Raw genomic sequence first — 12,351 nt, forward strand, 5'->3', positions numbered from 1 at the left:
AGCATAAGATTTTGTGGGCTAAAACCCGCTTCATCAGATGCATGCAGTGGAAAATGCAGCAGGAAGATATATATATATATATATATATATATATATATATACACAGAGAACATGAAAAAATGGGTGTTGCCATACACACTATAATGAGAGTGGGCAGTTAAGGTGAGCTATTATGAGCAGGAGAAAAAAACCTTTTGTAGTGATAATCGGGACGGCCCATTTCCAACAGTTGACAGGAAGGTGTGAGTAACAGTAGGGGGACAAATAAACATGGGAAAATAGTTTGACTTTGTGTAATGACCCATCCAGTCCCAGTCTTTATTCAAGCCTAATTTAATGGTGTCCACTTTGCAAATTAATTCCACTTCAGCATCTCTCATGGGAGTCTGTTATTGAAGGTTATTTGTTGTAATATTGCGACTTTTAGGTCTGTAAATGAGTGACCAGAGACACTGAAGTGTTCTCCAACTGGTTTTTGAATGTTATAATTCTTGACTTGTGATTTATGTCCATTTATTCGTTTACGTAGAGACTGTCTGGTTTGGCCAATGTACATGGCAGAGGGGCATTGCGGGCACATAATAGCATATATCACATTGGTAGATGTGCAGGTGAATGAGCCTCTGATAGTGTGGCTGATGTGATTAGGTTCTATGATGGTGTCCCCTGAATAGATATGTGGACAGAGATGGCAATGGGCTTTGTTGCAAGGATAGGTTCTTGGGTTAGTGTTTATGTTGTGTGGTTGCCAGTAAGTATTTGCTTCAGGTTGGGGGGCTGTCTGTAAGCAAGAACTGGCCTGTCTCCCAAGATCTGTGAGAGTGAGGGATCATCCTTCAGGATAGGTTGTAGATACTTGATGATGCAGTGGAGAGTTTTCAGTTGGGGGCTGAAGGTGACGGCTAGTGGGGTTCTGTTACTTTCTTTGTTGGGCCTGTCTTGTAGTAGGTGACTTCTGGGTACTCTTCTGGCTCTGTCAATCTGTTTTTTCACTTCAGCAGGTGGGTATTGTAGTTGTAAGAACACTTGATACAGATCTTATAGGTGTTTGTCTCTGTCTGAGGGGTTGGAGCAAATGCGGTTGTATCTTAGAACTTGGCTGTAGACAATGGATTGTGTGGTGTGCTCTGGTGAAAGCTGCAGGCATGTAGGTAAGTATAATGGTCAGTAGGTTTACGGTATAGGGTGGTGTTTATGTGACCATCGCTTATTAGCACTGTAGTGTCCAGGAAGTGGATTTCTTGTGTGGACTGGTCCAGGCTGAGGTTGATGGTGGGATGGAAATTGTTGAAATCATGGTGGAATTCCTCAAGGGCTTGTTTTCCATGGGTCCAGATGATGAAGATGTCATCAGTGTAGGGCAAGTAGAGTAGGGGCATTAGGGGATGAGAGCTGAGGAAGCGTTGTTCTAAGTCGGCCATAAAAATGTTGGCATAGTGTGGGGCCATGAGGGTACCCATAGCACTGCCACTGACTTGAAGGTATACATTGTCCCCAAATCTGAAATAGTTATGGGTGAGGACAAAGTCACAAAGTTCAGGCACCAGGTTTGCCGTGACATTATCGGGGATACTGTTCCTGATGGCTTGTAATCCATCTTTGTGTGGAATGTTGGTGTAGAGGGCTTTTTGGCCTGCTGCTTCTCTGTCTGGGAGGTTTTTGTCAGCCCTGGCACACAAAAAGGGCATCATTGCGAGCGCCCACGAAGGGGAGATGAATTTTTGCCTGCCTTGCTCAGCTTGACTTGCTTCCTCACCCCATTCTTGCCGTAGATCCTGGGTCGCCTGGTGGCTGAAGATGGTCCATTGTCTCAAGCGGTGCTAGAGCCTGACACAGTGCCCCTGGGCAGCCTTTGCTCTGCACATGCTGGCCGTGCACATTTGCAAATACTTTAAAGCTCCTGTCAGTAAGTTCTGGGGACAGTTGCTCACCTTCAGACGAAGCTCCCTAAAATTGGCCTGTCTCACCCACTGGTACATTGACCTCTGTTCAGACTGAGCCAAAGGGGGCGGGGGGACTCGCTGCTGTGGCCGCCGCTGCTGTGAGGGCGGCCACTGTTGCGGATGAAGCCATCCTGCAAGCACCTTCCACCTAGCCATCCACTGAAAATCGTGTAGGGTGTAAGGTGGGGGTAGAAGAACACTAGATGGGGGGCTCCCCCTTCCCCCACAATCGGCCATCCCATACCCGGTGCTGCACCCAGTGGGGTAAAAAGATAATACGGCCATATCGGAAGAGTCAGTTGCATTCTTTGCATTTGCCCCACCATTCCCCTCGGGCCTGACCTGCCCTCCAGCTCAGCCACCCACTGAAAATTGAAACACAAAACAGTAGAGCCGTACAAGGCTTCAAAGCCCACCAGGCCCAACCCCCCTTCTAATACGGCAGAAAAGCCACACTTCTCCTGACTAGGTGGGGACGTCCTATTGCCCCACAAGAAGTGGAAGGCCACCGTGTTCGGTCTCAGCAGCACTCGTGGAGCAGGGGGAAATACATGGCTGAGGAAATTCCCCACAGATGGGTCTTGAGCATCACAACCTTGTAGATAATGACGAGGTCCACTTACGCCACTGGCTGAGCCATTCCTCACAGGCCAGCAACCATTTCTCCCAGTTCACGTTCCTCACCTCGTCCCCAACCGAAAGCTAGAAGGCCCAGCCATCAACCTGCTCACTCTTGCAGCCCTCCTCTTCCGCCCTGACTGATAGGGGGGAGCATTGAGCCTCCCTCCCTTAGGCCCTTCAGCATCCCTGGGGAACACCAACACCACCCAAGTGACTTTGGGCCAGTAGGTCAACCAATAGGGCTGCCTCCTAGGCCAGGCTGCAGCCCAGCTTCAGGACTCAGAGAAAAGTTGGTCCATTGTCCATTCCCCTCAGGGGTTAAGAGCTGGAACCCCTGTGCTCAGGGTCACAACCTTAGCCCAACCGAAGGCACTGAAACAAACTCAAATGATGCTTCAGCTTCCTCCCTCAGCATCACAAGACCAACACAAAGAAAACTCCCGAGGAACGGGGCTCTGAGCACTGCCAGGTTGTGAGTTCCGTGCCCTCAGGAAGCAGCCAAAATGCTCGAACCCCCACCCGCTTCTCTTGGACCGCTGGCAACATGGTGTTTGCACAGGAGCTGCAAGCCCGTCTTTCCTGTCTTTGTCTATCCCAGCCCCTTCCCCCCAAATGCTTTCATCGGACGCTGGAGGGACCTAAGGACCTGCAGGTTCCCGCACCCACCTCCTAATGCAAACAGTCCTTCCCTTCTCTGACATTCCTGGAGCCGCACATCTTGGAGGAGTTTTACCCCAGGGGGTTCTGATTCCCTGCGTAAAGATGTGTCTGGCGGCCGGCGGGGAACTGTCTTCTCTGCCCCCTCTTTGGGCGCTGAGAAGCTTTTTCTGAGAAACAGCACCTCCTCCTGGTGGGAGAATCCTAAATTCCACCCTCCCACCCAGGTTTCTCTGAGCAGCTGCTAGATGAACCCCACTTCTCTGGTCTAGACACCAGCATCTAACTAGCGTTGGATCGGGCCCTGTTTGCTAGCTGGAGAGCGAAGGAACCAGGAAAGAAGGCAAATGTCAGGAAACGAATCTCAGCACGCAAAGAAACTTCCTTCGCTCTTCTTTTGCACTGTCTGTGCCTTTGTGACCCCTTGAGGCCTAGCCCGACTAGCTCAGTCGGTAAAGCATGAGACTCTTAATCCCAGGGTAGTGGGTTTGAGTCCCACATTGGGCGATTGATCTTACACTCTTCGACATCACTCTCTCCCTTAGAGTCTCAGAGCATAAGAGAATCCACTCTTTGTCCTCTCAACCAGCTGAGGCAGTCTCAGACCTTTAGTACATCATGAAGACAAGACACATTGACAATTCCATGGTCCTAAGAGAGTTGAGTCTCTTCTAGGCCAGGCAAGAGAGAGAAAAAATAACCTTTCAGAAGCTGATTTCCCCCCCACCCCCTGAGCAGCCATCTAGAGCTTCTCTACTTATTTCTATATCTTCGCCAGCGCTCAGTAGTTGAGATAACTGCTTCTTTCTCAAATCCTCCACCAGCCCTCTTCATTGGGATGGAGATTGCTTAAGGCTGACGATTCCAACCACATCTTATTCATCCCTCGTACATTTCTGTAAGCCCATGGAGAGTAAAACAAGATAGCAATAAAACTGTTTAAAAAAAAAAAAGACGTGGCCTCAATGTATAACAATACTGGAAATTGTTTTAATATGTTTTCTGTTTCTTTTTCATATCAGTGCTAAAAATAGGAAGGGAACCGTAAGGAAACGAAGAGCTCAGAGCTTGTGTTAACCTCCTTTGAAGACGAACGAATGGCCTCAGTTGGACAGAAAGTAGGCCTAGAAAGTCAAGCCCAACCTCCCAAATACAATCTCCCTGGTGGTCTAGTGGTTAGGATTTGGTGTTTTCACCACCACGGCCCGGGTTCGATTCCCGGTCAGGGAGTTACTCTCTTCAACAAAAGTCTACCTTGCCTTCCTCGCTTGGAGTTCAACTGGAAGAATGCAACTTCCTGGCCTCCTTCAGAATGCTTGGAAACTCTTTGGAGGCCATGGGGAAAGCAAAGCTTCCAACTGCTACGATATGGCTCTCTGCCCCTTAAAGCCCAGCCTCTGCACCCTTTTACACAAATACACTTACTTGTGCAAACAATTTAGTTTTTCCTTCTTACCTAGCCTAACCTAAATTAGAACAACATTGCACTTTGACCCAAGATCTTTTTTTTTTCTTTTCACTTTTCTTGGTGAAACCAAACCAAACCAAACAATCATTTTGGGTCCACCAAAATATTTCACTAAATATAATATTCATCCCAAAACCTTTCACCCAGCGCTATATACAAGTCTTTGGAAGTAACCACCCCGGAGAAAGATCATTAAGCTTTTCCATTCCTAAGATCTAGCCGCTGAAGGCTTCTGAGCATGGGCTATGGGCCTTTCACCTCTAGGCCAGTGGTTACCCTCTTGCTCAGGTGGCTACTGATGAAAGGCAACGTGGTTTAGTGGCAGATCCATTTCAGCCTCCCTCTTCCAATGTCTACAGGAGGGTGTTTGTTTCGCATTGCATCTAAGAATCAAATCAATTCTCTTGAAACCTCAACCTGGAATCAAGGTGATTGTAGGTCAAGGAAGGAAGGTTTTGTTCATCCTGTTCTAGTAAATGCTCAAAGTTGCGATGCTTCTTGGAGCTTCCAGACACATTGGCCAGAATTTTCAGAAGGTCTCACACCCACCGCTAGGGCCAGATTTTCAGAAGAACTAGGCTCCCAGTTAGGCAATAAAATCTTTAGCCAGATTGTCAAAAAGGCTCAACCTATTTTTCCAAAAGATGAGTTATTTTGGAAAAAAGCTTGTAAAGATTGTGGGTGCAGGTTACTTGTCTATGTGGCCCACCCTGCTGGAGTTGGAGGTTCACCATTGTTTTCTCAGAATGCGGTGTCCGTAGTCTGCCTCAGTTCTGGTGTCCATCTTTTATTCTCCTAATAAATCAGCAGGGAGACTAAAACAACATTGGACTCACAGGGCTCCCGGAAACCTGCCAATTTGGCTCACGGTGAAGGTGTATACAAATCATCTGTGCTGTGGAAGGGCTCTGGGAGTTGAAAGAGTTGTGAATTTAACCCTCTAGGTTTCGGGCCTAATCTGAAAGTGTTTCAAAACCAATTCCTTAAATAGACCATAGTTTGAAGCATCAGCAATAGGCATCTTACTGAATATATCCAGAGCTTTCCCAGCCAATTTGGCAACCAAAGTTGTCATCTTCCCTTTCCCGAATAAGCACTTTGTCTGTCCTCCGGGCAACACGCTTAAAAATCACTACCAGTGTCTCAAAGCAATCAGCTGTGCACATATCCTGCTCGACTACGCCACTGTGATGGGTTCGGTCACAGAGATCCCCTTGGGACTGAAATTACTTCCGAGCCCGTTTTCCCTGCCAGCTTGGGACTCCAGAACCCTGCCTTGTTGAGCCAGACACCCTAGCCTGCTGCAACACAGACCCAAGCTCTGGGCCACACCCCCAAAGCTGCAGACTTTAACTCAAAACAGCTCAGCACCTGTCTCCAGCACCCAGCTCCCAGTGGGATCCAAAACCCCAAATAAATCCCTTGTACTCTCTATAAAGCTTATACAGGGTAAATTCCTAAATTCTTCACCCTCTAGATCACTGATAGAGAGAGATGCACAGCTGTTTGCTCCCCCAGGGATTAATCACTTCCTCTGGGTTTATTAATAAACAAAAGTCATTTTTATTAAGGTTAAAAAGTAGGAGTGAAGTGATTTCAAGTAATAACAGACAGAACAAAGGAAGTCACCAAGCAAACTAAAACAAAACACGCAAGCCTAAGCCTAATACATTAAGAAACTGATTCCAGGGAATAGCTCACCCTCAGAGGTGTTCCAATCATCTTCTTTCACAGACTAGACTCCTGCCTAGTCTGGGCCCAATCCTTTCCCCTGCTTCGGTCTTTGTTACTTCCAGCAGACATCTTAGGTTTTCTCATGACTGGCAACCCCTTTGTCCTGCTTCACCCCCTTTTATAGCTTTGGCATAAGGCGGGAATCTTTTGTCTCTCCGGGTCCTCACCCTTCCTTCTAAACGGAAAAATACCAGATTTAAGATGGATTCCACTATCGTGGTCTCTGTAAGACCCCTAGTTTCCATTCTTCCTGGGTTGGCCCACACGTACACAGGAAGGTTTGCAGGTCAATAAACCATTTACAACCAATTGTCAATGGGAGCCGTCAGGGTTTTAAACCGCCATTAGTGGCCCACACTTTGCACAATTACAATAGGACCTCAGAGTTAGACTTCATATTTCCAGCTTCAGAGACAAGAATGAGACATGCATACAAATAGGAGGCATATATTCAGTAGGTTAGAACCTTTGTTATGATACCTTACAAGAGACCTTTTGCATCAAGCATATTCCACTTACATCATACTCACACTTATAAGCATCTTTTCATAAAACGTATGGAGTGCAACGTCACCGGGTGTCCTACCTACCCTGCTTTCGCTGCTTCCTGATGGCACAGAATTGACAACAAAAGAGCCAGGCTAGGAGGCTTCTAAAACCGAGAGAGCTGTTCTATCGTGTCCACATCATCTCAGGAGGTGTCAAACCCCCTCTCTCCATTTCCATCCCCCAAATCCTATCAGCTCAATGAGTTTTGTCCCTGGAAGAGCCTCGAGGGAGGCAGAAGAAGCGGAGAGGATTGCGTTGGGGGTAAATAAAACAGAGACGAGTTGTTCCTCTTGGGATTTTGGTGTGTTTCCCTGGTGATCCTGACGGAGGAACGGGAAGCATAATTCCATTTTTTTCAATGCCTGGGATTGGGTTCAGCTGGTGAACTCTCGGCTCTTGTTCTCACAGGGGAATGGAGACTGGACCGGTTTCCCAATTTGGACAGAAAGTGGCTTGCCAAAGCCGAGGAGAGCCTGCTTCCTGCCTGCACCGAGTTGACAAACTGGGGAAGCCAAAGCTGAGAGACCCCGTAGACGAAGTCAGAGTGCTATCCGCTCACATGGAGGGGGAGCACAAGCCCTCCCTGGGTTTCTCTGCCCAAATTATAATCAGTTGAGTGATTTTCCTGGACGAGCCTCTAGGTAGGCAGAAGAAGAAGTGAAGAGGGTTGCGATGGGGTAAATGAAAGCCGAGGACTCTTCCTCTTGAGATGTCTTTGTCTTGCTCTTGTGATTCTGATGGATGAACCTAAAGCGTCATTTGAGCGTGTTTCAGAGCTTTTCCTCGGGCTCAGGTTGTGATGCTGAGCACAGGGGTTCCTTCACTCTCTCTGCTTGGACCCTCTGTAATGGGGAACGGACCAGCTTTCGAAAGAGCCTAGTGGAGCTGAACGAAAACAGCAATAAACATCCAGGTTCACCCTAGATTAATCTTTTGTCCTCAATTTTCTTGGGGAAACAAAACAAAAACATGGTTTTCTTAAGAACTCAACACCCATTCAGGCTCCAAACTCTTTTGCAAGATTTCCAGAAGGGCTCAACACCCTGAGTGCTGAGCTAGTTTGGGAAAAAAACCCAAACAAGGCCGGTACCGATTGTGAGTGCTGGCTGCTTGACTCTGTGGCCCACCGTGCGGGAGTTTGAGGTTCTCATTAAGCTAAGTGTCTCTATTCTGCCTCTGTCCTAGTGTCCATCTAATAAGTGAGGGGGGAGATTAGAACACCTCAGAAGGCACAGGGTTGTAGGAAACCTGAAACTTTAGATGAGGGTGATGGTGTCTAAAAACCAGATGTGATGTAGGTGTTGAAAGCGAGATGGCCCTCTTCTGCTTCCCAAAGGCTTTGGCCGCAGCAACAGCCCTGGGAAAAGCCCTGGCCCTCCTCACCTGCCCTTGCCCAGCAGGACGCCTTTTCGGGCCTACACAGCTCCTCACACAACACCCGCCTGGGACCTTGCCCTCACCTACCAGCTCAGCAGCACCTTTTTTCCTCTCAAAACCTCCTCTTGCCACCCTCCCCCTTCCACACTTCACACTCACCTCATCACAAACTCACCCATGGCCCCTTTGGCTTCTCAAGCGCCTCTGGAGGGACGCAGCTTCCCAGACACGCAGATCCTTCCCTTCAACGCGCACTGGACGGACATTCGAAACACAGCCCTTTCCAGGAGGGAATGCGCTGCTTTTGTAGCCTGGCGCCCAGCAAGAAGTCCTGGTACTCTTTTTCTGACCGATGGACCCCACTGACTTGCCTTTACAAAGCAGAAACTAAGGACCGGCCGATGGCTCTCTTTGCAAACGGACGCCATCAGACTGAGCCACGAGGCGTGCTGCAGGATAGCCCCTCCCCACCAAAAAGCAATGCCGTGACCCAGATTTGAACCGAGGCTGCTGCGACCAGAGCGCAGAGTACTGACCACTATACGATCATGGCCAGGCACTGGGGGTGTAGGCAGCAACCCGGTGGAAAATGCTCAGCTCTGTGCTCTCCGGGCAGCCACCTACTTCGCCGGCGGCCACAGGTATTTCTCAAGTCTCCCCATTACAGTCACAGGTCAAATGCTGAGCAAAGGAAAAAAGACAGGAAGCCAATCCCATGCCTGTCTCTTTTTCTGTCTTCCTCCACCCCTGGACCAAGTCCCTCCCCGTTTGTCTGGGCCATTGTCCTCATGCCCCTGGCCAGCCTATTTCCCTTTGCATTTTTCCGTGGAGAGGAATGTTTATGAGTTTGTACCCAATTTTTTAAGGCTTTGCTTTGGCAAGGCTGTTGCCTGCTGTGAGAAAAACAGAAGGGGGCTACCTGAACTGGTGTCACTGGCTGAAGCTTTTCTATAGTATATGAAAAAAGCTCAGAGCTCTGAAAATGGTTTTTTTTCTTTAAGATTCTCATGTTAGTGAGATGGTTTCCTAGCTAGCAGGGGACTGTTTTGTGATTTGCATTCTACTGGCTCTTTGGTTTTGTATGTTTTTGGGAGGAACGGTGGAGGAGAGTATCACGGTTGAAGAGCAGAAAGAAATGCGTTGTTGTTTGTGTTAACGTTTGGTTTTTCCTAAAAGTGTATGGTTTGGAGTCATTTGTAACTCTTAGGTTAGTTATTGGTAACGGCTTCTTATTGGGCCCCTGAGTTGAAAAGCTGCCCTTGCAGATTTTAGTTTGTCATTGTTGGAAGGTCAGTTCAAGAGCTGCTTTCTTAGTCTAGTCCGTGAGGGTTCTTCCGCCGCCCTCCTTAATATACCTTCCAGAAGGTGATTGCATGGTTTCCCTCGTCTTCCCACAGAAGAGAAATTGTCCATCCCTTTCCTGTTGGGAAAACACCAGTGTTTTAACTTAGGAAACGGTCAACATTTTGCCAAGATGAGGGCTAGTTCATAGGAGCAGAAGAAGAGGAAGGTTGTTGCCCTTTGAGTCAGATTCCTAGCGTTTCAGGCCAGAAGGAACCAGCCGATCACCTCAGAGGGACTAAGGGGCACCAATGCCCCAAATGGCAAGGAATTGCTTTGATGCAATTGACTGTCTGTTTGAGCTAGTTCTGTGGGAAGGAGCAGAAAAGAGCCTCGGGGCTGCGGAATAGCGCCTGCATAGGCTTTCTTTGCCCTGTTTTGCTGTAAGAGTTAACCGTGAGAGATTGGTAGTCCAGGTCAGTGGGTGGGTTTATGGAAATTAGGAGTATAGAGGGGAAACTAGGGAGAGGAAGGCATCTGCAAGACTTGTCTGTCTTTGAACAGAATTGTGTGTTAAGGGTTCTTGCTTCGAAGTCTTCCACTGGAGTCATTTCGGGGAAGTGATTCTCAGGTAGAGTTCCCGAGTTGTGGTGTTTGTTGCAGTTCTGGGAGCTCGTCCTGGTGAGGTTGAAATGGGTGGGCGCAGGGGTGTGCATGCGTGGCAGAGTGTGAGCATTGTTTCTTGGCTCCTTGGCTCCCAGATCAAAGTGTAGTGGAGGGTCACTTTATTGCCATTACCCAGTCCGCTCATTTATTCGTGCCCACGATTACCTATAACCTGTTTGTATGAATGATGTACCCTCACTGTTTGCTGCCTGTACCTTGAACTCACCCATAGTATAGCCCGCATTGGGGACATGACAGACTGTGTATATGTATATGCTGTCCAATACCCAAACGCTAATATCCCCCTACAACCTGTATGTTACCCCCAATGACACAATAACTGATGCTTCAAACAATATGTATTGTTTATTTTTAAATATTCTCTAAATAAATTTTCAAATATTCTCTAATAATCTTTAAATCTGTTCTTATCAGTTTAATCTCTGATATGTCCTTGATGTGAGGGCTGTATATTAGCTTAATTTTTGAAGCAGGGGGGGTTAGAACAGAAGCTTGCTTTGTCTGCCCCATGCATCGACCTGGTATTGCAGTGCTTCCAGGAACGGTGTATCTCCTTTAGGGGAGAACCTTCTGGTTAGAAAAGCAGAAAAAAAGTTGAACTGTGACACTTTCTTTAAAGCAGATGTTTTTTTGAAGTAGCAGAAAAATCTGGGAGTTTTTCTTTCTTTACAGTTTCTTGGAAGTGTTTTGTGAGACTATACATGTAAGAGGTTCTTCTTTGTCTTGCTAGAGAATTATTTAAGAAGCTGGACTCCTTCTTTCTGCTGTGAGTCTTTTCAACAGTATGAGGGACAAATGCTTTCCAGATTCTGGGTCTGTTGGGGAGATGGGGTTTTTTGGTTTGTTTTTGTTTGTTTTTTGGGGGGTGGTTTGGGGTGGGGCAGTTGGAAATATTTGAGGTCACGTGTATATCCACAACTGCATGAGTTACATAGACTTCTCCCCACCCGGCCTACGTTCTATGTATCTTGGTTCGTAAGAGCAAGACAAGGCACTAGGTGTCGTGCTGCACCCGGCACACAGGGGCCCCAATCCTGATTTTTTTCCCCCAAGCCTACTGTAATCTAAATGCTCAATAATAACCCTTAGCTTCTCATTGTTGCCACCCTCACTATTGGAAAATCCCCCAAATCACGACAGTGGCTTACAAATCAGGAGGATTCTTTTTTAAAAAAATGTAATGTGGGTTCTCTTTCTTTCGCTTCTGGTTTTCTGAACCAGGCAAGCTATAAAATTTCCTTTCTAGTATGGCAAGAGCCCCAGAGAACAGGAGCCCTCCGGCGCCTGGGGCTGGCAGGCAGTGGGGCTCCTCACGGTTGTGTGTTCCACACTTTGATTTCACCCACCAAGTATCAAGTGTGAACTCCTCAGACACTAGAACAGCCTTAACATGGAGTCACAGACAGACCCCTTGGGCACCCTGACTCTATCTTGCCACCCAGGGGTAGTAGAAGCTGCTATAACACGCAAGCTCTGTATGTCCTTTAGGGCTAACTCTAGCCAAACAGCCGGGATCCCTTGCTGCTGCTTAGAAGGTGTGCCGGCTCCCTGAAGTCCACGCAGCATCGTGGGGAGGGGGGAACAACAGTTTCTTCCTGACAGGGATTTTTATTCCATTCCCCCAGAGCTCAAGCTGATGGGGGCAAGTGTTTGTGCAGGGCTCTGCCTCCTCGGAGGTGTGTGAGGAGGAGCAATCAACCAAGTCTTTTGTCCACGGATGATCCACAGTGGCTTGTCTGATGTCTCAGTCAGGGCCTTCTCTTGTTGGAAAGGAGATGACGCCTCTTCTGGTAAACTACCATTTCACACTTGGTAATACTTCTCTCCTGACTGGTGGCGTGGCGGCGGCAAGGGGGTTTACAGCTTTAGTGCCAACGCTTATATATCACCTTACAACATGGGCTACGGCTATTATAGGTGAGAATAATGCATGCAGCAACTCACGAGCTTGTCATAAACTCTAAACACGTTTTTATAAAGCTAATGCCTGTTTTAACAACACTAACAAACAGGTGAGCAAGACTAGTTTCCAGC

General features: G+C 47.7%; 3 non-coding genes across 3 annotated transcripts; all 3 read left to right on the forward strand.

The window, feature by feature from the left end:
- The first annotated feature begins 3,655 nt into the window (after nucleotides 1-3,655).
- Nucleotides 3,656-3,728, forward strand: TRNAK-CUU. The gene has a single exon. It is a non-coding gene; the product is annotated as a tRNA-Lys (tRNA).
- Nucleotides 3,729-4,379: 651 nt separating this feature from the next.
- On the forward strand, nucleotides 4,380-4,451 carry TRNAE-UUC. Its single transcript has one exon. It is a non-coding gene; the product is annotated as a tRNA-Glu (tRNA).
- Nucleotides 4,452-10,683: 6,232 nt separating this feature from the next.
- LOC123361136 lies at nucleotides 10,684-10,872 on the forward strand. Its single transcript, XR_006576116.1, has one exon. It is a non-coding gene; the product is annotated as a U2 spliceosomal RNA (small nuclear RNA).
- The last annotated feature ends 1,479 nt before the right edge of the window (nucleotides 10,873-12,351 follow it).

The sequence above is a fragment of the Mauremys mutica genome, unplaced genomic scaffold (genome assembly GCF_020497125.1).
Source record: "Mauremys mutica isolate MM-2020 ecotype Southern unplaced genomic scaffold, ASM2049712v1 Super-Scaffold_100391, whole genome shotgun sequence".
NCBI lineage: Eukaryota > Metazoa > Chordata > Testudines > Geoemydidae > Mauremys > Mauremys mutica.